The following is a 25,362-nucleotide window of genomic DNA, read 5'->3' as shown; positions in this document are numbered from 1 at the left end:
AAACCAGAAGCAACCTCCTGATTAAAGAAATCCAGTTTTTCCCCCTATAGACACTATACAGTACAATTATATGCATAAATTTACTGATTCCCTCACTGAAATGGATGTTTCCCCCCTCCACCCTCACTAGAAGGCTCTTCTGAAACCTCACTGCTCTAGCAATTTGTAATCTTCTTCATTTTCTTTTCAGTTTAAATTTGTTCATGGCCAACCTACCCTATTTATTCTTATGCCAACACTGGTGTTAGTTTAAATAGCTCATGTCTCTCCTTGGTGAATTCTCCCTTCATTTATTTATAGACAACCATCATATCCTTCTAAGTCTTCATTTTTCTTGGGTAAACAAACCTTGTTTTCTCATGTCTTCTCCTATGACAGGCTTTCTGTCGTTTTGATCACTGTAATAGACCTGCTCCACACTTGGGCCAGCTTCAGTTCATTTTCCTTTACAAGTCCTGTCTTTTACGTTGTCTAATTAATCTTAGAGCTCTTGAAATGATTATTCACATCCTTATTTTTTCCACCCATCTCTACCTATTGTCATTATTCCTTTCACACCCTAACCCCTATACGAGGGAGACAGATTCTTCCTTTTTTCACACCATATAGCTTGAACAAATTCCAGAGTTGCTCTTCATTCAAGTTCCTGATGTCCTCAGTCCAGCTAGCTTCCCCTCATTCATCAGAAACTGTCCTTTAGAAATTGAGATCCTTTGTTATTGATCTCGGTTTATTTAGCTTCTTATTTAACTTCAATTGAAGCAGCTTGCATTCAGCTGATCCAAATTTTATTTATTTTTTCACCAGCACATTTATAATGCTCTAATTTCTTATAAATTAAATATCTTTACAACTTCAAAAAACCTCAGGACAGTCTGAATATAGCTGCCTCCAAGCACAAGCAAGTTAAATCCTATTATCCTAATGAGGTGACAATTCAAATCATTTCTGGTTCACAGATAGATATTTACATGTGATGAACCAAATCCCCAGTGCCAGTTTTTTCCAAGAAGTTGGTAAATTACTTTTTATAAGTTAAAAAGTATTATGAACCCCAAACAGTGACTGAAAAATATCTAGAAATTAATTTATTGTGATGCAGATATGTTAATTGGCATAAAAATAAAAGATGTGATTTTGATCCCTGGGCTTTGAAGTCTCAAGGGTTTCCTACAAAATAGCGTACTGTAACATCAACCTGGCTGGCGACAGAAGATGCTCGCCATTTACCAGAGGTGTTAGTACCTTCCCTAATGAAATCTTTCATGTCTAATACAAAAATGGAATTATCTCATTTCCTGTTATCATTTGTTCCCCACTGCCATATTCCAAGGTGCAAATGCAAAATAAGTCCAGAAGATGATTGTATCTCTGCTTCCAGATTCCATGCAATGCTCAACTACTCAGGTGCAACATGCACAGACATAAGTAACTAAAATAGCAAGAAGCACATTGTTTAAATATTTATGGGCTTGAGTTTGAAAAATGAAACATCTGGGATTCTTTTTTTTTTTCTCTTTGACACTACTTTTCCAGAAGAAAAAGAACACAAAACAAGAAGAAAAATCCCAGATACTCTTCTGTTTAAATATAAATGTTCATTTTCGAAAGAATGAGAAAAAGCAAGAAAGAGAAGGAGTGAGGGGCATTGACACCCTCAGGGAAAATTTCATCTCACGAGAACTGACCTTTCAGAGAAAGCAAATTAAATTATCTTTCTCATCTTTTACTAGTGCTGTGACATCATTAAAATTCACGTTACATACCAGCATGCTTTGTTTTGTATTCATAACCTTAAACCAAAATTAATCAGTTGTCACATAGAGTTAACATATTTGTTAATGGCGCCCAAGCCAAAATATGCATTGTCTCAAAAAGACTAGCTTTTCTGTAAAATAACACAAATGTTGTAGGTCAAAGTCTTCCTCACCTTATATCAATCTCTGTAAAATCAGTCCAGAACATGTTGGGTTGGGGATAAATGGTTCCCAGATAACGAAAAAAAGTAAGTATCTTACAAAGTGTTTAAGAAATAGCGTCCTCTGTAGTAGTGAGGCACTACCACTTTGTGTTATACTTGGAGGAAAGGAAGGGTGAGAACAGTAAGCTCTGAAAGACCTGATGTTGTCTTAACCAGGGGTGCATTCTGCCTCTCTGTTTGGCTTACTGAATGCTCATTTCTCCTATGGCCAGCTGTTACCACGGTATTTCCTACAGAAAATCTCAGAAAAGGTCACTTAATGTGTAACCCCTTTATTTGGGAGTTCAGTTTAGACCTTAGATTTCCAAAAGGCTTGGAGACTGATATCAGTGAAACAGTTCTAATACCTCAAGTGCTCAGGCTGTTCACGTAGTCAATGGAGAGAACCAAACACTATGAAGAGAAGTGGGAATGTCTACGTGCAAATTCAGGGGGAAAAAAACATAAAAAGGAAAAGAACAAGGAAAGAAAAAAGCAGTCCCCTTTCAATAAAAAACCCTATAGCTAAGAATTCCAGTTGTTCTCTTTTCTGTTCCAGTCTATTAAAAAAAAAAAGGGGAGGTTGTGGGGTTGTGGTGTTTTTGAGTATGTACGTACATGTGAGTGAAAGACAAATACAGACAGGCAGACAGATAACACACTGTGTTTCAAGGAGGACACTACTACTGTGTGTGAGCCTTTCAGCCTATAAGTTTTGTGAAAATTATTTTATATATCCATATAGCACCTTAGTAAAAAATATAACACCACCATAGAGACAAAATATATCACCACGGAGAAATAAAGGAAAGGCGATCTTAAGAGATTTCCCCAGAGTAATAAAACATGTCAATGAAGAGCTCAGAATTGGGTTAATGCACCTGCATCTCCAGAAGCCTTTCTTTATAACGTTACATACGAAAAAGTAATCCTCACAATATAGACTTGCCTTCTCCCTGAACAAGATATTCATTTGCTTTTCTAGAACAGTTTGTGCCCATCCACATTAGAAAAATCTTTTTTTTTTTTAATGAGGTAAGAAATGATATGTAGAGTACATCCTATTGATTTTAAAACCTTTCTTTTTTCCCCTCAGAAATTTAATTTCAAACATTAAATTCTTCAATTTATGCTGTTTGGGCTGTCTTAACACCAAGCTTTTTGCCTTCATGTATTTGCACAAGTCCTTCAATTTCAATGGGCACAAAGATGTTAGAGTGAGAATAATAATAATAATTTCAAATCCCTGTACAACATGAGAAGACGTTAAAACCCACACAGTTTCTGAAGGTGTTTCACTTGAGATAGAGAAGGTGTTTTTTGGTATGTTTTGAACATCCTTTGAAAATCAAGGTATTTGAAAGTGTCACAAAAAGATCCACTTCCCCAAATCATATTTCCTTTAGTAATCATTTCCAGTGATTTGAAATATCACCTAAAAATTGGGGCACAGGAACAAAGCTAAGGAAGAAGGGTAAGACTGATAAGCTAGTCAAGCTATATTCAGTTCTAAGAAAAAAAGAAATACAATATTTAACAATTTGTAAATGCCTGATAGACATGGAAGAGTTTTACAACAACCGAACAACTTTTCAAGAACAGTCCGTTTCCTTTCCTTCTGTACTAGTGTAATGAGTTTTGTGAAAAGAGGAGTACCAGGAAAGAATGAACAGCTGATGAGCAGTACGATTCAGATATCACTACTCTTGTTCATTGTATTGCCTCTTGTCCTGTCCCTGGATAACATGGAGAAGAGTCTGGCTTCTTTATTCCCTCCTATCAGATATCTATACATATAGGTAAGATCCCCCGTGAGACTTCTCCAGGCTGAACAGTCCCAGCTCTGTCATCCTCTCCTAGTATGCCAGATGCTCCAGTCCCTTAATTAACTCTGTGACCCTTCACTGGACACTGTCCACTATGCCCACATCTCTCATGGACTGGGGAGCCCAGCACTGGGCACAGAAAACCAGATGCTTCACATCAGTGCTGAGCAGAAAGGAAGGATCATCTCCCTTGACCTGCTGGCAATGCTCTGCCTAATGCAGCCCAGGAGGCTGTTGGCCTTTGCTGCAAAGGCATGCTGCTGGCTTATGGTCAACTTGGTGTGACCAGGACCATCAGGGCTTTCTCTGCAGAGCTGTTTCTCAGCTGGCTGTTCACCACTCTGAGCTGGTACATGGGGTTATTCCTTCCCAGGTGCAGGAATTGTCTCTTCCATCTTTTGAAATTCATGACATTCCTGTGTGCCGATTTCTCCAGCCTGTTGAGATCCCTCTGAATGGCAGCACAAAGGATATTATCAGGTTGGTCAGGCTTCATTTCCCCTTGTAAATGTGTCTGACTGCTGATTGCTTTCTTGTTATTCATTTTTTTGGAAGCGGTTTCCAGCTCCACCACCTTCCCAGAGACCAAGGTGAGGTTGACCAGCCTGTCATTCCCTGGATCCTCCTCTTTGTCCTTCTTGAAGACAGAAATGAAATTTTCTCTTCTCCAATCATCAGGAACCTCCCCCAGTCTCCATAACCTTTCAAAGACTATCGAGAGTTACTTTGCAATGATATTGGACAGCTCCTTCAGCTTGTGGATACACCCCATAGGGCCCCATGGGCTTTTGTACATCCAATATATTAAAATGTTCCAAAATCTAATCCTCTTCTACCAAGGGTGTCTTCCCTACTCCAGATTTTCCTTCTGATGACAAGGACCTGGGATTCCTGAAGATCAGTCTTACCATTAAAGAACAAGGCAAAGAAAGCACTGAATATCTCTGCCTTTACCATGTTCTTTGTCACTAGGTCCCCATGCCAATTCAGCAGTAGTCCTTCTGCCACATTTTTCCTAGCCTTCCTTTTGCTGCTGACATATTTGAAGAAGCCTTTATTGTTGCCTTCCACATCCCTTACTATATGCTGAGAGGAACTGCAAATTTCTCAGAGGGCATGACTCAAATTTATAATAGCTCTGACAAATCAGAAAATTTATTTAAATTCTTATTTTTTAATTATTTTTTAACTTAAAAAAGATTTTTCATTTAGATTCAGACAGGAAATGTGCAGGCAAGAGGGACTAGTGCATTAAAGTGCATGTAACATGGGGAACAATGGAATACATAATTTTCTTTTTTTTTAAGAAAGGGTACCCCTTGGCTTTATAGTCATTTGAGTGGAAAAAAAAAAAAAAAGAAAAAAAAAACAGGACAAACTTCAAATTATGATATGGGCATTACGTATGGAAAGGAGTATTGCAAACAAGACCTATGAACTCATCCTTCAACTCCTCCAGCTTAGTGCTAGTAAGTTATAACATCTGTTGTTTTCAATTTTTTGGCTTTTTTTTTTTTTTTTTTTTTTAGATGAATGAATCAAAATAAATGGTTGTTTTGTGTACAGAAGATAGAGAGGGACAGTGGAAATGGCCTCAATATAAAAACGGAAAAAGGAAGAAGATAATTTGTTCACTGTGTAAGATAAGGATTGGGCTTAAAACTCAGCAAGAAGATTCACTCTAGACATCAGAAAAACCTTTTCAATGAAAAGGAGAGTGAAGCATTGAAATCAGCTTCTGGGAAGGCTGTGGAGACTCCACCACTGATTTCTCTAAGAATTATTTGAACAGTCTTCTGTTAAAATGATGAAGGCAGATCTGATCTTGCCATAGGACAGGCAGATGAATTAGATGGTATCTTCTGATCCTGCACAGCCACATTTTGATATGATTCTAAGATTATATTACATGTGAAAACACATGTTCTTAAAGATAAGCATACGTATAAAGATTTGCTGGATGGAGATTTATAATATCAAAAGAAATCAGAAATATTGGGGGAGAAATAATATAAAATCTTAGATGGATAGCCTTTCACATCTACAATCCTGTAAACATTTGGTTATTTGAATCAATCCCACATCACTGAAATCAAATTTTTTAAATTATTCAAGATCTAAATGTGCTAAAATCCATACGGGTCCTGTTTGCAGTTAGTTTATGCCTATTAGGCGCTCCAGCCAGCAATAAAGAAGAAAGCATCTGGGTACTTGCCAGCTAGAGAATGGCATTGTGTTCACACATCAAAAGCAATAGAAAGAAGGCATTCATGTTTATGGGCTCACGTTTGCATGACAACACTTCCCCCCCACCCCCCTTTTATTGAGAGCTGAAGCTCTGAAGATTCCTTTGAAGAGAAAGGATTCTGAAGATAGAAATATCGATGATTAATTTAACCCCTTACTCCATTAAGCTAATCATGTCCACATCGACCTCTACTGAATTTTAGGTTACATTTACCTTAATAGAACCTACAAAGAAAGGGACACAAAACCTAGCTGTTCAGCGAGACCTTTGTTCTTATTTATGATGTACTAGTGAAATCCAGGCTTCCAGTGCAACAAGCTTTGAATAATAATAACACTGAATGTATTTTTCCTTTATGCTTTTTTACTCAGTAAATTCATATTTTAGGATAACCGGAAAGTGAATTTGCTGTTGATTTATTTATTGTCCTTGGTCTTTCTCTGTTACACAAACATGCAGAATATACATGGGCCTACCACTCAAGTTACCTCTTGTAACTCAAAAAAAAAAAAAAGACTATTTATGGTCAGAGAAGAGACTCTGGTTCTATGTAAACTGGCTCAGCATGGCCTGTGTGTGATTTTAAACATATGAATAGTCATCAGTACTATTCAAAGATCTCTGAATTAAATTGATTTTTCTAATGAGTGTGGTCAGGATCCTTGTAAAAAGTTGTTAATCTTTTAGGACAAAGGACAAAAAAAAAAAAAAAAAAAAAAAAGAACAAGCTCCATAGCCTGTTCTTCCTCTGGAAAATCCTTTTTAGTACATATAGTGATAAACATACATTACACTGTATTGTGTGTGTAACTTGCTTTGCATTCAGGGCAAATAAGTTCAAGGGACCCAGCTAGCTGCTGACTTATGATGGAGACCCAGATGTCACAGAAATATTAGCTGGGTCTGAAAGTTGACAGCTGTGGTGGTATGAGCAGATCACCATTGCAACAATGAAGGTCTCCTGCTGCCAGTGTTGGAGTTCACGTGGACTCCCAAAAAGAGGCAGTACCATGTCATGCTATTGCCCAGAACACAGCTAGATTGTCTCAGTGCAGTAAACGCTGTTTTTTCTGATTCCCAGCGGGGAAAAGCTACCGTCCTGAGCTTTTAAGAGATTGACCATAAAGAGAGCTCTGATCTTGACAAAGTTTCTAGTTATGACATTGATAAGAAAAATTATAATCATAATAATTGAAAAATTACAGTAATGATAACAATAATAGCAATAAGAACAGCAGTGGTGATTTAGTGTGGTGATTTATCACTGATGATGAGGGTAATAATAATAACAGCCAGTTCTCTGTGAAAAATTCTATACAAAATACATGCTTCACAATTGTATCCTTTATTAGGCTTGAAAATCTATTGGCAGTACCCCACCCAAACAGAGTTTTAAAGTATTTATTGAGAGCACTGAATAAAAGTAAATAAATAAAAGAACCTGTTTGAACTCAAGCTTATCTGAAACTTAACTGGCTTTCTTGGCCCATGTTCTTGATACGCATGCAAAAACCGTGACAATGTTAATGGCATGTTAATATATTCTTAAGAGGCTGAGAGACTTGCCTTTGAAATTATTTGAAATGAAACAAAAAAAGTAAAAGGGGGGGGAGGGAAAAGAGAGAGCAGAGGGGAAAAAGAAAGAGAGAAAAAGAAATATATATAGAGAGAAGCAGTTTGATTGTGGGGTTGCAGATACTCCCTAAGGGGAAGGACAGAAGGACTACGAAACAGCTCTTTCCCTTTATCATGCAAGCAATTACTGGCAATTTGTTCTGGCCAGTAAAACTTCTGATATTATCATGGTTGCTGAGTAATTTATCATCAAAGTTTAATGTGAAAACAGGTGACTGTGTAATCACCAATCTAGGAACAGAAATAGAATCGTTATTATTTCTGCCTGAAGAGAGGGGTGGGTTTTTTTCAGGGTTTTTTTTTTTCCCTTTCTGTCAATTGACTTAATGGCCAAAAGGCTGTTCATCACATCACCATGAATTATAAAACCTCTATTAAATATTCATAAAAGTTTTGAAATGAATGTGTGATAGAGATGAAAGCCAGGCTAATTTAAATACCTACCAGACCTGTCTTAATTACAGAGGTAAAATGAGATATAAAAATTATAGCAGCAAGGAAAGGGGAAAAAAAAAAAAAGTTGAAACAGTTCATTCCATACATTATGTGCATCTTCTTTTTAACCAGTGAGGTGTAAATTTGTACACAAGCTGAAGTGTACAAGTCCACTGAAATAAATCAGGTTTTGAGTTCCATGTTGTTTACACTAATGGGACATTTTTGGCTCTGTGGGAAGACACACTAAATGAGAACTTGTTCTTGATATACGCTTTTGTGAGTATGTGTGGGCATGTGTAAGGAAATTGTTTAATTAACTTTAAAATGATAAAAACAAAACAGTCATGAGTGTCTGCAGGTGTGAGGCTGAAACAGTAAGTAGAGAATAGTAAAAATGTTTAAATTCTCCCTCTGATAAATAACTATGTACTTGCTCAGCCTCCTGTCCCTTATCGGGCAGTATATGGGACAGTTTAAGAATGGAGGATATGGAGTTGTCCATTAATAGAGGGGCCCCAAGCTTAATCACATTTAACATCTTTTGGTAGAGCATGAAAGAGCTGATCATATAAATATGCACAGTGAGGTGCAGAATCAGTCCTTTGCTTTGTGTGACACATTGCCAGCTGCACATAGCTAGGAAAAAAAAAAAAAAACACAACAAAACAAGACAAAACAAAACAACAACAACAACAAAAACCCACCACAAAAAACAAATCAGACAAATCAACCCAAAAATCTTTTGTGTCAGGACTCACAGAGGACTATGCACTGCAGAACCGTCCAGCCAGGCTAGGTTATATGAGCTGTGATTCTTTTCACTTGGATTTAGACTATAATCAATTTGATCATAGCTCTTAAATTGGGCATCCAAATATTTTCTTCTGTTTCTTTACAGAAACCAGGTGCATGACTTATCCTATCTCAAATAATTGCTAACTAGGTGCATGAGATTTTTTTTTTAGAAGACTAATGTGGATCACAGGGTCATTGTAGCACATATGTGAAGTTAGAGTCCAAATCTTTGTCACAGCTACAGTGCAATACAATATGTCTTTGATAGTTACGGTCTGGTAACATAAGGAAAATACAAAGACCAAGCAGGTAAAAATTATCTGACTAATTATTATTTGTATTAATATTCAACTTTGAGATAGTTTGATGAAAGAGCAAACTGACATAGTTGGAAACAAGCCATTGTGGCATTTATTGTTATTTTTTTAAAAAAATAAAATCTTATATATGATAGCATATAGCTAAGACCACTCTTGGGCAGGTAGCTAAACTTCTCAAGTCTATTCCAACCCTTTTACCATGTTGCTAGTCTTTTAAGTAGTACTATTTCTACCTTCACTGCCACTACTGTCCATTCTATTGCTACTACTACTATCAAACTACAGTTACTCGTTTTTCATCACCATATGAATTAATTTTCTTAGTATGGAGAAAACATCATGTTCTTTAAATTAAGCATACACTTAAGAACCCTTCTGGCAAGGGATTGACTCAGTTATTCATGTATCATTTTCCCAAGCCACAACTTGTGATGGAGGAATTCAGCACAGTGTAAAAAGAAAGGAAAACCTCAAATCCTTTGAGAAGTTCAATTCAACAGAAAAAGACAGCTGAAAGTTTGTGTTCATAGTTATCTTATCTAGGACATGCAATCTATTTAGATAGAATTGACATATTTTTTTCCCCATGTCTCTCTGATTGACAGATTAAATTTTCTAATAGCAGGACTTGAGTTGATTTCATAATTAGCATAGTTCTATGTCTCTAAAAATTCTTTATTAGAAAGAGTTGATATGAAAGAAGTAAGGATTGTAAAGAAAGGAGGAGGGGATCTTTGCTGACATCCAATAATTACAAATTTGGACTTCCACCAAACTAAATAAAAAGTCCATTCTGCTTTGATTCCAGGGAAAATTAACTGGATAACTTTAATGAATTACTGTCTGCTTTTGTACATCTCTCTGTCTTGTTTCCTTGTATGAAGAATTTAAAAATAGGCTTATAAGACCATGGAGGAAGCAGAGCAGTTCAGATTAAAAAAAAAAAAAAAGAAAAAAAATGTTTAGAGATTTCAGTCAATATTCAAACTAATTTTGAACTAGTCTCAAATGCAAAGAAAAGCTGGCTTATCTGTTAGAATTTGATTTGGTTTACTTCATTGCTTTGTTCTGATGGGTCCCATGAGATTTTTAGTCTTATTCCTAGAATATAGACAGGTCAGATAAGAAATGGTCATCAGATGAATAAATGGTCATCAGCTGAAAATAACTGCTGCACTGATTCTCTGGAGGTAACTAAATAAATATCCTTGGACAATTTTTTAGAGTATTTGGGTTCTGATTCTCAGAAAATTTAGGTTAAGGGCTAATGACTAAATTGCACTTTGGTCCCAATTTAACGGACATTAGACAGGAACCTTAGGTATAAAGTTTTCATGCAAACATGTTCTGACCGAAGTTCACTACATACAGCATCTTTCTAACGCACTTTCAATTTGAAGAGCTACGTGTTTTGACCAAGTACCATGACTGTTCTGAGCTACAGACACTTAAGTCTCAGGATCCAATCTGCCATATGTGGACTGCCTTGTCTTGTTCAGCAAACACTGAATATTGTGCACAAGTCACCAGAAATTACCAGGAGGCTGAGGAGGTGACTTCACACACAGTTGACAAGTGGTTACAGTTTTAAAAATCTTGAGCTGGAGTCTTTTTGGGGTGGGATTGGGGAAGGGAGGTAATGAAATACCTTTTTAAATTACTTGCCTGCAGCCCCCTTTTTTTCCCCTCTAGCCAGATGTAGTTAGCTAAAGTCTAACAAAGGTTGCTGCAGCAGGTATTTCATCTGTCATATCAAAACAGTTTCAATACCCACTACCAATACAACACTAAATTTTGGTCTCCCATTAATGTCAGTCCATTTATAATTTTGGGTTGCAGCACTACAAAAGGGAAATGACAAGCTACTATTTCACAGTTGCTACTGAAATGAATAGAAATGACTAGGTCCTTAAAAGAAAGGGTATGATGGGATGTTTATGTGGGGTTGTGTGTGAAAGTGTATGTGTGTGGGCTCTCTTGTGTTTTTCAGAAAGAAGACTCTGGCAAGCCTGTGGTGATTTGCAAATCTGTTCCCATAGAAATTTCACTCAGGGTGTTTAAAAGACTAAGGCTGGGCTATCTTGCTAATATCCTCAATTAAGGTGTGATATTAGCAGCCACGCATACTTTGGTTAGAGGTATTGGTGTGGATAAGAAGGACCTAAAATGGATGAGGGAACCTGAATGCAGTGGCAGGGATAAGATCAGGGATAAAAATTAATAGGAGATGGAACTCTCTCTTCAGCTGACACAAATGCATACTGCTAGAAAAAATAGCAGGCGCTCATTCATAATGATCACTGCCTAATTGGAATCATTCTTTTGGATACATATCTTTAACAAAATGGTACGTTTAATAGAGATGATAATGCAGTGCAGGACGTGAGACCGACTAGACTGACTGAGCATCTTATTGAGCTGCACAGAATGTGATGAACACTTATTTGGATTCCACTTACAGGTAGACCCAAAATGAAATCTCAGAAGTCAATATTTTATCACCATCCCCTGCCTCAAAAAAAAAAAAAAAAAAGAAATAAGCGAAAAGAAATTTATGGGAAATGTGTATGTGGTGTGTGTTGGGGTCACTTTTCTGATGTGTTTGGTTTCACCTTTTAATGTGAAAAAATAAATAGTTATATGTTTCAACATTTACCATTCAAATGTTGACTTTAAAATAAGAAAGAAAAAAAAAAAAAAGAGAAAGAAAGAAAAACAAATAAAATGTCTGCTTAAAAGAGAAAAATATGAATGGATTTGAATTTTTGAGGAGCACATGCCTCCCAGGAGCTGGAATGTGGAAATCTTCGTGACTTCAGGCTGGTATACTGGCAAAGTTTTTTAGTTGAAGTGTAGCATCCACAAGCAGCCATTATTTCCCCTGGTATATAAGATACAATACATATATGACAAGCTGCTCTGGATATCAAGTCCAGCACATATCAAAAAAGAGGTAATGAAGCACTCTTTTAAGCAAAGTATTGCAGTTTGCATTTCCAAATCCAGTCTGATTTACATTGGAAAAAGATACATTTTTGACTGCTTAAAGAAATAAGACATTTTTTATATTTGGTTTGTTGCTGTTTTACAGTTTAAAAGTCCATATTTTCATGTGTTTATTTTTGACAAGGCCTATCTTTGGGAAAACTGAAAAAAAAAAATATTTTTTACTACATGATCCATTTCATCTGATGACTTTTTGTATAAAAAATGAAAGCAAGCTGGGGAACAGGGATTAGAACCATCATTCTGAAGTATTTGATATTGCCCAATAAACTATGTTACAGAGACATTGTTTTTCTCTGGTCCCTTATTTTTTTCAGAGGTACCCAGGTTCAGTAAAAGCATTGAAAAACACTCTTCACAAGACACAATTTCAGAAGAAAATTTAATCCAGTTCTCCTACACTTTTATTAATACCCTAATTGCTTAGCATAGAATAGGTACATCTCATTTAACGTAGATTTCTAAAACTAATATACAAATTGAGATGCAGATAAATAGAGGTGAATTTGCTACATACTTTCATGAAAGAAGTGTTTGTTTCTTTGCAGTGATCATTAAGAATGACTAGTTATGTGTAGTGGGTCTACACTGTGGGTGCCTGAAGCTAGGTCAGATGATCTCTGAGCTTCTATGGAAAGGGAAAGGAGGATTTAATGACTACCGTCACTTCTGTCCTAAAAAAGTGATCTTTATTTCTCTTAATAAACAATAATTTAAGCACTTTACTTCAGAAAACAGTTCTGATTAAGGAACTGTTTTTTGTACTAGGAAAGTTTTCCTTACTAGGAAAGAGTTGTGTCCCACAGCTACTTAAACACTTAAAGCTGTTACTTTGTATTACAGATTTGATCCTAAGTTTGCAGATCCAAGTAGCCAAAGACCTATACATGAATTCTGACTCTGGCTATACCAGAAAGTTGCATAAGTCGATCAACTCTGAGGTAGGCTAAAATCTTCTTTCCTAAATAAAGATTTTTTTTTTTTTTCCTTATATGTAGTGTGCATTTTGTGAGGATGTCCTTGTTTCAGCTAGGATAAAGTTAATTTTCTTCCTAGCAGCTGGTATAGTGCTCTGTTTTGGATTTAGGATGAGAATAATGTTGATAACACACATATTTTGGTAGGCAGAGCAGCTCAGGAACTTGCTGAGCGTTGGCTTCGGGTAGTGAGAAATTGTGCTGTTCATCACTTATTTAGTTTAGTATTCTTATTCTTCCTTTTCTGTCCTATTAAACTGTCTTTATCTCAACCATGAGTTTTACCTTTTTTTTTTACCTTTTCGATTCTCTCCCCCATCCCACTGTGTGGGGAGCGAGCGGACGGATGTGTGGTTGTTTTAGCTGCCGGCTCGGTGAAACCATGACACTCTCACTGAAAAGCATCAGAGCCCTTTCCAGCCCCCCAAAATCATCCTGGCAGAGTTCTGCACCTTATCACTGCGGGTGGAAGGGCAAGGCTCAGCAGCTACTCCATTTGCAAAGCAGCTTTCCAGAGACGCAAACACAGGTGCTTACTGTGTCTTCTGGATCTTCCCAAAGGTGGATGTCTAATCACAGAAAAGGCACTTCTGATATGCCCAGGAGAGGCTCTCTGAAAGTTCAGATGGTGATGTGAGGTTTGTGGCCTGGAGTGTTCACTCCACCTCACAGCCCTGTGTGCCTTGAAGATTTTCCTGCCAGCCCTGATGGCATCGTATTTACATTACTAGTCCTAATTAACGTAGGTGAAAATGAAAAAGGTTTTGCTTTACTAAGCAGGAGAGAACAAAGATTGAGCCTGACTTGTGAATACATCTTCTCTTTCAAGAGTAAAACATAGAACTGTTCAGCACATCAGATGAAATTATCAGCCATCTGTGAACTGAGCATCAAAGACACAATTAAAATACCAACATGAATTCTCTTCAAATAATTTATAACAATGCTTTGTGCACACATCTCTGTTCTTCCCTGAGCTCCAGACCTCTCTGTAGTGATATTTTAATTTGCATCCAGAATATTGAAAAAAACCCAATAATAATAGGAAGAAGGCGAAAAAGAAAGAGGAAGACAAAGGTTTATGACAGGATACAGGGATATTGGTTTTCATTTCAGCATATTAGAGAGTTGAAAGCTCAGCTGCAAGGTTACAGAACTGTGCCTATCATCAAAAATAGCTGTGAGAGCAACAAGGACAAGGGCATAGATGGGTGTCCCAGAATTTTTCTATTACCAAGAGATATTGACAATGATGTTGACTCAAAGTAAAAACTTTCTTCCTTTCTTTCTCTCTTTATCTTGCTCCACAAGAAGTGAGAACATAAGAAAATTATTTTAGGAAAAAAGAAAAAAGAAAAGATGAAGAAGAAGGAGTTGCTGGCACAACTTGCTAGTTACACTGAGACTGAAATCAGAAGCAGGAAAGAGGGGAAACAAGCAAATGCATAAAGATGCTGCTTTCAGCCATGTTGTTGGGTAACCGTGGGTTTATCAAATATTGACAAACATGAAATGATTGTAATCAGTCACTGTCAGAAGGGAACAGGTACCCTCCTCTCTTTTACAAATGATCCAATTAAAGGAAACATGTTGGCTATAAAAGTCAAAATCAACAATGCACTGTACGCTGACAGCCCATCCAACATATAAAATCAATAGTGCATTCTTCTTCTAGCCAGCACAAAGCAACAGTAGCAACTTTCCCACCTCTTTAGTCAAATATGACACCGTATCAATCGATCAAAACTTAGTATTTATTGAACACTGGCTTCTGAAGAATGCAAAATGTATTGTTCTTTCCTTATTTTATTTCAATAAAGTTTAACTTAAAGGCATAACACTTGAGAGAGCTCAACTGTTTTGTTGTGGTTAGATATAGCTATAGCTAGCAGGATAGATAGATCTAAATGTATATTAATACATGCTCCTTGGGAAACAGACTGCATATACATTCTTTGTCTGAATACTCTCAGAATAATATTGTTGTCTGTCACAGAAATGCAGACTGGAGGTGAGAAAAACTCAGTTTATGGGACTAAAACTTGTTCTGATGCAGGATTGCAAATCTTTTTTCTTTTTCTCCTTTGTCTTTTGTTTGCATTAAAATTTAGCTGTCTTTTGTGGTGATTTTGTGTAGAAGAAAACTTTCTTATCCCACATAGATTTCATCAATACAGGAGGACATGATTATTCTGCGGAAATTGAATCTATGTTTGTCATTCTCCACTGTCCTTGATCCAGGGGAAGAGTATTAAACATGACTGCATGTCAGCACATGGCCAAAACTAAGCCTATGTTTAAGTATGGTCCTGATAAGAAATATCTTAAGTATGTGTTAATTGCTTTCGATGACCCTGAGTAATTAGCCTTAGTTATAGATGTTACCTAAACAATTTCTCTGCCTCCTCACTGTTTACACTCACTGGTGGCTCTGATGGCTCTGTGTATTTTTGTAGCTATTTTTCCCTTGGTTTTCACTGGGGATTAGGAATTCCCAAAGACATGATTCAGTTAAAATGTTTGACCAATTAAATGAACAAACAAACAAACAAACAAAAAAAGCCTCTCCAAAGCTTTGTTTATGTAGATGTAGTTGTAATTACTTATTTGAACAAAAAGGGTCTGATCTACAAGCTACCAATATCACTGGAAAAACACTTCAGCTAGGTTCAATCAGACCCTAAGACAACAATCAGACGTTTTATTTTCATTGCTGAAATTCAGAGTTCATAAATTATGCACATCTCTGATATAATGGACATTGCCTAATTTCTCACATTGGCTGCTTGATTGTCATTTTACTTTTAAATCACTAGCTTTCCCAATTACAAGGCAAACCAGTTCATAAAATATTGACGTCTCAAAGAGACCTGCTTGTACCAGTTGAAGAAATGTGTGTCTAATTTTAATATGCCATTTTCTCCTTTCCTAAAAGCATGGACAGTGCCAACAAAGGCAAGCAAATTATTTTTTCATCCTTTGTTTTCATAAAAGGACATATGAAGTTGTATCTGTGTCTGTATTAACTTTATATCTTATAAATTAAAATCACAGTTATACCAGGCATTGTTAAAGACAATTTTTTTATAAATCAAAGTTAGCTTGTAGAACTTGAATAAGATCAAGGTTTCACACTAGTAGTTGCTTGATGTATTAGATTTTAAATGGAAGTAGTTTATAATCCAGGCACTCAAAAAAAAAAAAAAAAAGGAATCAGGTTCAAAATATAAACAAAAGACATGGTTCTTCATAGGGCATGAAATTTAGCAATGGATTTCTCTGGCATAAAATCCCTACGTTTCCACAGATTCAAGGGAAAACTGGGCAAGTTTCCAGCAGATAAATCTGTTACAGGTTAAAAAATATGTAGAAACCATCTACGGGTCAGGAAGTCCCCATGCCACAAGTTCTTCATTGCAGTGAGAAATTTCAGTGGTAGTATCATGTCTGCTTTCTTCATTTTTATATCCTGCTCTTAGGTATCTGCTTTGGTTGGGGTCACAGCCTACTTTCAAAGCTAGATGGACTTCTCACTCTCTCATACAGTAACTGGCATGTTTCCATAGCAGAGGGAAACAAGTGTTAAGTTCAGAAAAATAAGTATTGCTACCCTCAATTTGTTAAAACTATACCCAAGAAGAGAGAAGGAAAATACGGAAGATTAGCCAGTAGCTGTTGAAGTTTTACAGCAGTTTTCATGTCTCACAGATAAAGGCAACAGGTATGTTAGAAAATAGCTGACCTCTCCAAACTGTTTGATTTCATATTATATAATCATTTCTCTATTAGCAATATATGAGATTTCCAGGGAATATATAGGATAGACTAAAACCTCTTTTGCATCTTAAAAGAGATCTTTTAAAGCAGAGAACTCAATAAGTACAGTTGTTTACAATATGCTTCTACTGGGTTTGATTCTTCCTCCTGTGACATTTGGGTTTCTTTCATTGTTTCTTTTTTGTTTGGTTGGTTGTTTTTTTTTAATATCATTCTAAACAGTGATTACAAACCTTCACTCATAAAAATTCTAAGTGAAATGAAATTGTAAGAAAAGTAGTGTTTGAAATAAGAATTTTAAAACTTTAAATATTTAGAAAACACAACATCAAAATGTCCCAGTAAATTGATTATTTTCAAGTTTTACTTTTGTGGAAAGTGCATCCATATCTCCTGAAGTAATGTACCATATATCAGCATTTACTAGTATGTTTTAACTGCTGCTAGCAAATTAGCGTGGGATAGGCTACTCTTCATAAGTGATCATTTTAAATTATCACAATGTAAATTACATGATTTAATACACTTCAGTGAGAAATACTATGTTAGGTAACCAGGGAAGTAGAGCATACCTCCAAGAAGTAAAGACTTATTCTGTAAAACAGGGAACCCAGAATAAAATTTCAGGGTCCTTGGAAATAATCACTTCAATAAAAGGTCTCCATGTGATACAGTCAGATGTATCCAATGCTAAACAAGCTGTTAGATATGAATTTTTTATTTCTATGTGAATGGAAACAAAATTTCTATGCAGTACAGGCAAGGCAGTGGCCTGTCTTTTCTGTATAGGATTTTTTAACAGTTGACATTAGAATATGATGTCTACCTTTAGTGTTCATGGTTCAGGGATGCTGAAGTATCAAAAATAGTTCAGAAGTGTGTATACACACACAAAATAAAGACAGCTAGCAGACTGGAAAATGAAATCTACAGTGTGACCAACAAGGGCTCAACTTACTCAATGGGCTGAAAGAAGAGCAAGGAGGTGACTTACAATAACTTCACACAGGAACTTAAAACTGGAAAATATATGTGATTTCATCAAGGGTAAGAGCAGCAAGCCAAGTCTGCCTATTTCTGATATGGGTAATATTGTCTTCAGGTCTGAAAAGATCCAGAGGAGTGTACTAATGCTTGCCCCGGGGTTCTCATGTCATTGTAGACATCAGAAAACTGATGGACTATTTTAGGACTTTCATCCGACCTTTATTTGGAAACCACAGTGTGTGAAGGAGCTACTGTACTCCTGAGTATCTCTCTGGGATGGAATGAGGATGCAGACAGGATGTGCATCTGGATGCAGGGACTCAGAATTGCAAAGCCAGTCCAGCAAGCGAATGCCTGAAACTTTAAAAAATGTCCCATTGAAAATGGTTGATGCATTATCACTCAAAGAACTGATGGTGATATCACATTATTATTTTACTCTATTTTTCAGAAATTAATGCCTTGATCTCAGTTTTAAGCTAAACTTGCTATTTGTGGAGATGAGCGGGAGTCCTCTGTTCATCCACTGTTTCCATAAGTACTTGGGAGGACAAAATAAAAAGTTGCATCATCTTTACTAGGCTTTTAATACTCAGATATCTGCATAAAGACACTGTTTATAAACAAATAGCACACTATAGACAAGTACTTGGCAGGGTGAGAAGGACTTTTTCCTCCAGTGTACCATGTAACTGAAAAGCACTTATTTCAAAGAAAAAAGAAAAAGAAGGAAAAAAAAAGGCAAAACCGCTTCAGTCTGAGATTGGTCATGACTGCAAGTCTAATACTAAGTGGTACGCAGTGTCAGAGAATCCTTTCAGGCACTTGTCTAGCTTGTGCTTAGGTTGAAACAGGGATAGGAGTCCTCATGTTACAGGGACTCATATACCGATGGTGTTCTAGTCTCTTGTGCCTTTTACCTGTCATGGAAGCTTCTTTAAAGCTGGTGTATTCAGCCTCATTATCACTGGGTTTTATAAAAGGGGTTTTTTTTGGAGGGAAACTAAAATCTAAAACAAATATGCAAAGAAATTCTGAGTTTGGATATACAGAAAATGAGACTGAGACTAAATAGTTTCCTTCTGACTTTTTTGTGACTTGTGGTTGAGTTTAATTCTCTTTAAAATATTTGTCTAAAGTAGACAGATTCCAGCAGACATCATATATCTGTGTCCTATAGTACAGGGAAGGGAAGGGAAGGGAAGGGAAGGGGAAAGGGAAAGGGAAAGGGAAAGGGAAAGGGAAAGGGAAAGGGAAAGGGAAAGGGAAAGGGAAAGGGAAAGGGAAAGGGAAAGGGAAAAGGGAAGGGAAAGGGAAAGGGAAGGGAAAGGGAAAGGGAAAGGGAAAGGGAAGGGAAAGGGAAAGGGAAAGGGAAAGGGAAGGGAAGGGAAGGGAAGGGAAGGGAAGGGAAGGGAAGGGAAGGGAAGGGAAGGGAAGGGAAGGGAAGGGAAGGGAAGGGAAGGGAAGGGAAGGGACGGGGAAAGGGGAAGGGAAGGGGAAAGGGAAAGGGGAAGGGGAAGGGGAAGGTGAAGGGGAAGGGGAAGGGAAAGGGAAAGGGGAAGGGAAAGGGAAAGGGAAAGGGAAAGGGAAAGGGAAAGGGAAAGGGAAAGGGAAAGGGAAAGGGAAAGGGAAAGGGAAGGGGAGGGGGAGGGCAGGGGAAAGGGAAGGGTAGGGAAGGGAGAGGGCAGGGGAAAGGGAAGGGAAGGGAGAGGAAAAGGTGGGTGAGGGGGAGGGGGAGGACGGGGGAAAGGGAAAGAGGGAGATAGAGGCAAGGTGAGATCTGGTTTTCTTCCAAGCAGTGCATGTATAAGCACATAGAAGAATATATCACGCCCCACAGTGACAGAAAAAGATCATGGTTTGGCTTTGTCTGTCTGTATGTCAGGTAGCTGAATGTGGCTAACACCAGAATAATGATGCTTTTAATGTCAGAATTCTCTTTAATAATGACAACTCCCAAGCTACACAGAGAGGCTGTGAAGTCTGTCCCTAGAGATTTTCAGAATCAAGTTTTACGTAAGCCCTGAGCAGCCTGTTCCATCCCCAGACCTGACCCTGCTTTGGGCAGGAGGTTGTACAGACTTCCTGAGGTCACTTCCAACCTCATGGACCTGTGAATCTGGGATCATATGAATGCACAATGACACGCCAAAGTTAATGCAAGATTGCCATTTGGAGGCCTTCTAACATTCTTACCTGTCTCCATTGATTAGTTAGGGGAGTAAATACTCGGGGCAAACATCTCCATGAAGGACATAGAGTTTAAATTTTAATTCAGAAAATAGAGCTTAAGATGTGTAGGCAGGACACCAGGTGTCCTTAACAAAATAAACATTCATTGTTCTTTCTTTGTGTATGGAAAACCACTATGTATTTTCTGCAGAAAATTTCATCAAACTTAGTGAAAATTCTGATACTCATACACAGACTCCAAGTCTCCTGACTTCAGCAGCAGCAGCAGCATTACAATAATTTTGATTGCCCATATTAGCAATTTAGCATTACTTTGACCTCATTTGGCAGCAGCAGCATTAGCTTCAGTATTGGCTTTAATGCTCTTTTGTGTCATTCATGTTTTCTACAGTCTCACCTACATGTATCTACATAATCTCTTGGTATGATCTCTTCTAGCCTTTAAGTACAGAAATTTTAGTTAGAGCTTGTTGTTTGACTTGTTTGGCAAACTTTGCCAAATCATACTTCCACATCTGGAAAAGCAATAAATGGATGATTAAAGTCTAATCCTAGAATTTAGATGAAAAGCAAAGATAGAATTCAGACTCCATAGATTACAGAATTTCAGCCCATTACTCTGATGAAGGATGTAGCACATTTTTAAGGTTCATTTATTTCTTTATGTACTGTTATGTTCAATCTCTGCATCAGTCTGAACAATTCCCTACCTTTGGTGTTCCTACTTTCAGTTTGTTTATAAATAGCTGTTTGATGTTCTGCTTTTTCTTTTCTCTTGAGATTACATATACAAAAAAAAAAAAAAGTTTTCTCAACAATAAGAAAAGTTAAACTCTGAAACAGATTGTCAAACGACATTGTGAGGTCTCTACCAGATTTCTGAAGAAGTTAAATAGACACCTGTTTAGATCAGTGATGAGTTAATCCTTATATTAGGATAGAGGGATAAACCTTATGTTCCCTGAAATTGTTTAGCTGTTTTTTTCTACAACAGCACAGGCCCCACATGGTGACTGGTGTACTAATCTAATACAAACTTAAGACTGGAGAAAAACTGTGTTCAATTCTTTTCCTTTTGTATCACTCTGTATTTCATCCTGATGCTTCTTTTCTCTTCACACTTCTTTTCTTCTGCCGACTGAATGTTATCTTCTCTGGGATTAATAAAGATACACTCCAAAGCTTATCTTTAATAGAAATCATATTTATAATAATAATTTAAGAGTTTTCTTCTGGGAAGAGAAAAGAATTAAAAAGCAGAGAAAGAAGGAGCTTTAAATAATAAATAGGAGAGTGGGAAAGTGCTGATATTTCACTTTAACCTCTAACCTAGAAGCACAGATTCAATGAACTGTTTAATTAGTTATTATTTGTACAGTGTTCTGTAATCAGAGAAGTAATACAATTCTAAGGACAAAAAATAAGATGATCAGGAGTAGCAGAAACCATTTTTACTGCTCTAGCTCTAAGGTCCATTTGGTCTCTGTGCCAAGATTACCAATAAGAGTGACAATGGTAATTGCTATTCTGGATTTGGAGATGTCAGTGTTTGTCCATTAAGGCCTATAACTGGGAAGAAATTATCTTTGATAAAACTTTTGGTTTCTCTGGAGCTAGTCTGGTGTTAATAAAGATGACAAAGAGGCAGGTTTTAAATTTCGAAAATAGAGTTGATGTGTAAATGCCCGAACACAAGGGTTAATTCTCGAGACACTCTTATGAGGAAAGTGATTGCCAGGTTTTTTTAATATATTTCAAAATGAAAGCACCTCATTTTATTAATTCCCCTTTGAAAAGGTAGGTTTCAGTGTTGGAAAATGAAACAGGATTTTAAAAATTTTCTGATTATATTGATGTTAACTCCAAACAGCTATTCGGTTGCCTGCTACAACAGCAAACCAAGCCTTTTTGTCCTTGTTATCACCACTAATTCTATTAACGTTTACCGATTTTAGTGGAAAATCTTGGTGGGTAGTATCTAAAGAGGTGAACAGTCTGCTTTGAATAAGCAAATGTTTCATGGGCATTGAATTTGAGCCTGAGATTAAGTTTGAGCTAAGATACAGCAAAGGTTAGAAAGGATTGTGTGTAGCCAGGAAAGGACTTAAAGAATCAAATTAGGAAAAAAAAAAACAAACCCACAATAGAACAGCTAAGAAAAAACATGGGTAGATGTAGAACCTAACTGCTTATTTAAGCCATTTCTGCTCATCATTTAACCAGATAGGGCTCTCAATTAATTGCTTGCTTATAGGTCATTGCAATTCTGAGATGAACCTTAGTAGCTTAAAACTCTTTTACTTAAACTAACATGGTGGGCTGAGAAAGTAATCGCTGGCCACTGTGATGGCTCAGCTGGCACATAATAGCTCCTTGCACCTGGATCAGGTATTTGACATGATTAGGGAAAGAAAGTGTGTGTGCGCGTGCATGTGTGTGTGCATGTGCACGTGCATGTGCGTGTGTACACACACATCTAGCATTAAGATCACAGATGAACTCAGATCAGTAAACGTGAGCAGCTGGATGGCTTTAAATATATGACTTTAATCTGCAAATCAAGGGAATATTTGTTCGGCTGCATACATATGTTCACAGTTAACTACAGGTAATAAAGAAGTGGGCTTGGTTTTTTAGGGGACAAGTTTTACCTCAAGCATGTGGCTGGGGCTGCTTTAGTTTGGTTAAGAAATGTTTGTACACATTTTGCATGGTTTAGACTATAGACAAATATACACGGATCTCAGGGGCCTAGAGAGACAGAAATAGTTCTTTTCTAACCCATTCTTGAACATACTTGCAGGAGCAGCTGCTGTAGTTGCCTTTGTTTATTCTGTCTCCACATTAATTACCTTACACTGAGAGAAAAGTTTCCTCACCTCTTGGTCTCTGGTTATTTAGTCGGTTAAATCAATGTTCTTCTCTTTGATGCCTGTCCCTCTAGAGATCGGCTTTCTTAATTGTACCTCCCATCGCTGTCAGGGTTGGGATCATACCAGAGTTGCATTGTTGAGGGAAGATACATCATACATATATAGATATGTAAGTATTTTTTTCTCCTTACTCTCATTCTTTGTGATAGAACCATAGAATCGTAGAATGATTTGGATTGGAAGGGACCTTTAAAGGTCATCTAGTTCCAACCCCCCTGCCATGGGCAGGGACATCTTCCTCTAGATCAGGTTGTTCAAAGCCCCATCCAACCCTGCTTAAATGAATTGTTTAAGAATGCATTTCCTATCTGACTGATCTTGTGGCCTTCTAAATGGAGTGGAGGGGTTTGGTCTGTGGCTATAAAATAGCACTCTGTTCATACTAAGGCTGGAGGCACTCTGCAATGCTTGAGCCTATAGAAATTGAGTATCTTGGCCATAATATTGTGGTGATATCTTATGTTGTAGGCTCTGTACTTGAGAAATACTGAGAATATCTGGGTAAGCACTTAGTCTGTAGAAAATACATTTTTTTCAGTGTTTTTGTGTGTGAAAGGTGATGAGGTAGATAGACAAACCTGCTTTTAACATCACCAAAATCATTACAAGATCTTTTCTTTGCCTTTGGGTTACCTACAGTTCTACAGACATGGTTAGTATTAATGAAACGTGAAGCATACATGCTGTTCTTTCATTTTTTATATATTTAAAGTGACGAATATAAGCTCAGCCTCAGAATCCATTATTCTAGCACTGAATAAAATGAGTACATAAGAACAGCCATACTGGCTAGAAACAAAAGGCCAGAAAATAATCTCCACCACAATGGCTGGTCAGGGATGCATGGGAAAGAATATATCAAAAACATATACAAGCACACATCTTCATTTAATTTCTATATCAGCAGTTTATGAGCTGCCTATGATCAAGTTTGCTTTTCAGCCATCAGAATTAATTTGTGCTGATGAAATTCTCTTTTCAGGAGTTTATGGTGGTAGGGGGAGGAAGGATGATAGCATTTATTTATTATCATGATTTCTACAATGACAGTTGAGTTTCAGCGAGTCCCATGATTTATTTTTCTATTGATAGAAAACATATGTGTTTGGTTTGGTTTCAGAAAGATGGCTTGACAATTCTTTGAGATTTTCCTCTTGCTGTTTGGCCAACCATTCACTTATCAAAGTCAGTGAAAGGATATTATAGATGTCTAATTTAGGCAGTATGGCTGCTGCTTTACACTGACCATGAAGAAGCCCAAAGTCCAGCTATCCTTAAAAGCAGGCAGAGTCACTTTGTACTCTTATGACTGTTCCCACTTGAAAATGCCATTACAGCCACTACTGAGTCAGTGGTTAAACCTAGATTCCCTCTTAATCAGGTGTACTTTGAGCACAGGAATAATCTCACTGCAAGCAATAAACATGCCTTTGCATACCTATTGGAAGCCAGGATAGAGTTGTAGTAGGCAATATTTTAGGGGGGAAAAAAAAAAAATCTTTAATTTCTTATTCACTGCCTGCTGGATACAAGTCCATTTAACAGCCATGGCCTAAACCCTAAACTGGTATCGGTCCATCAGTCTAGCGTGCATGTGTCCGTGCCTGCCCCATGCAGAACGTCCTCCCTCTGGAGCTCTGCAAGTTTGTGAGAACCCCTCTGTAGCAATCAGGTCTCACACAATTAGGCTGTGAGCTTGGCTTGTTCACTTTCCTGCTCGAGTGCATTTCTCTCTCCATGCCACAGGGAAAGGAAATGCGTTTTTCATAAAGGGGGAAATATGTTAGTAAAACGACAAGAATTTTGGGGAAGGAATAGAGAGGAATATCTGAGCGTAGTGTCATTTTAAAAAGGCTTTGAAATCAGCACAGTAGCTTATAAGAAACAAAAATGCTGAACTGTTATGGAGATCTCAGAAATCCAGCAGATACAGCATGGGATACGCTGCAGCATTGGATCTTAATTTAATTATCACAGGTCCTAAGCCCTCGTGCCTGTGGGTTGGAAAAGTGAAGAAGACAGATATACTGGATAACAGGGGCTTTTATATACTGCTGTAACAGTGCAATCTCATTCACAAGATACGTGAAAAAATATCAAGTACATATTTATCCATTTTTTATATGGGCAAATAATTAGAACGGATGGATAATCAGATTGTAAATTGCAGTGCAATAATGTTTTCCACAAGGAATGGTAGCAAGGTGGGAGAAAGCAAGAAAAACCTAACGCCTAAGAGATGAACTGAGGGGACAGACTGAGATCAT

Source organism: Grus americana, chromosome Z (assembly GCF_028858705.1).
Source record: "Grus americana isolate bGruAme1 chromosome Z, bGruAme1.mat, whole genome shotgun sequence".
In the NCBI taxonomy this organism is placed as follows: domain Eukaryota; kingdom Metazoa; phylum Chordata; class Aves; order Gruiformes; family Gruidae; genus Grus; species Grus americana.
This window is presented reverse-complemented; position numbering follows the sequence as displayed.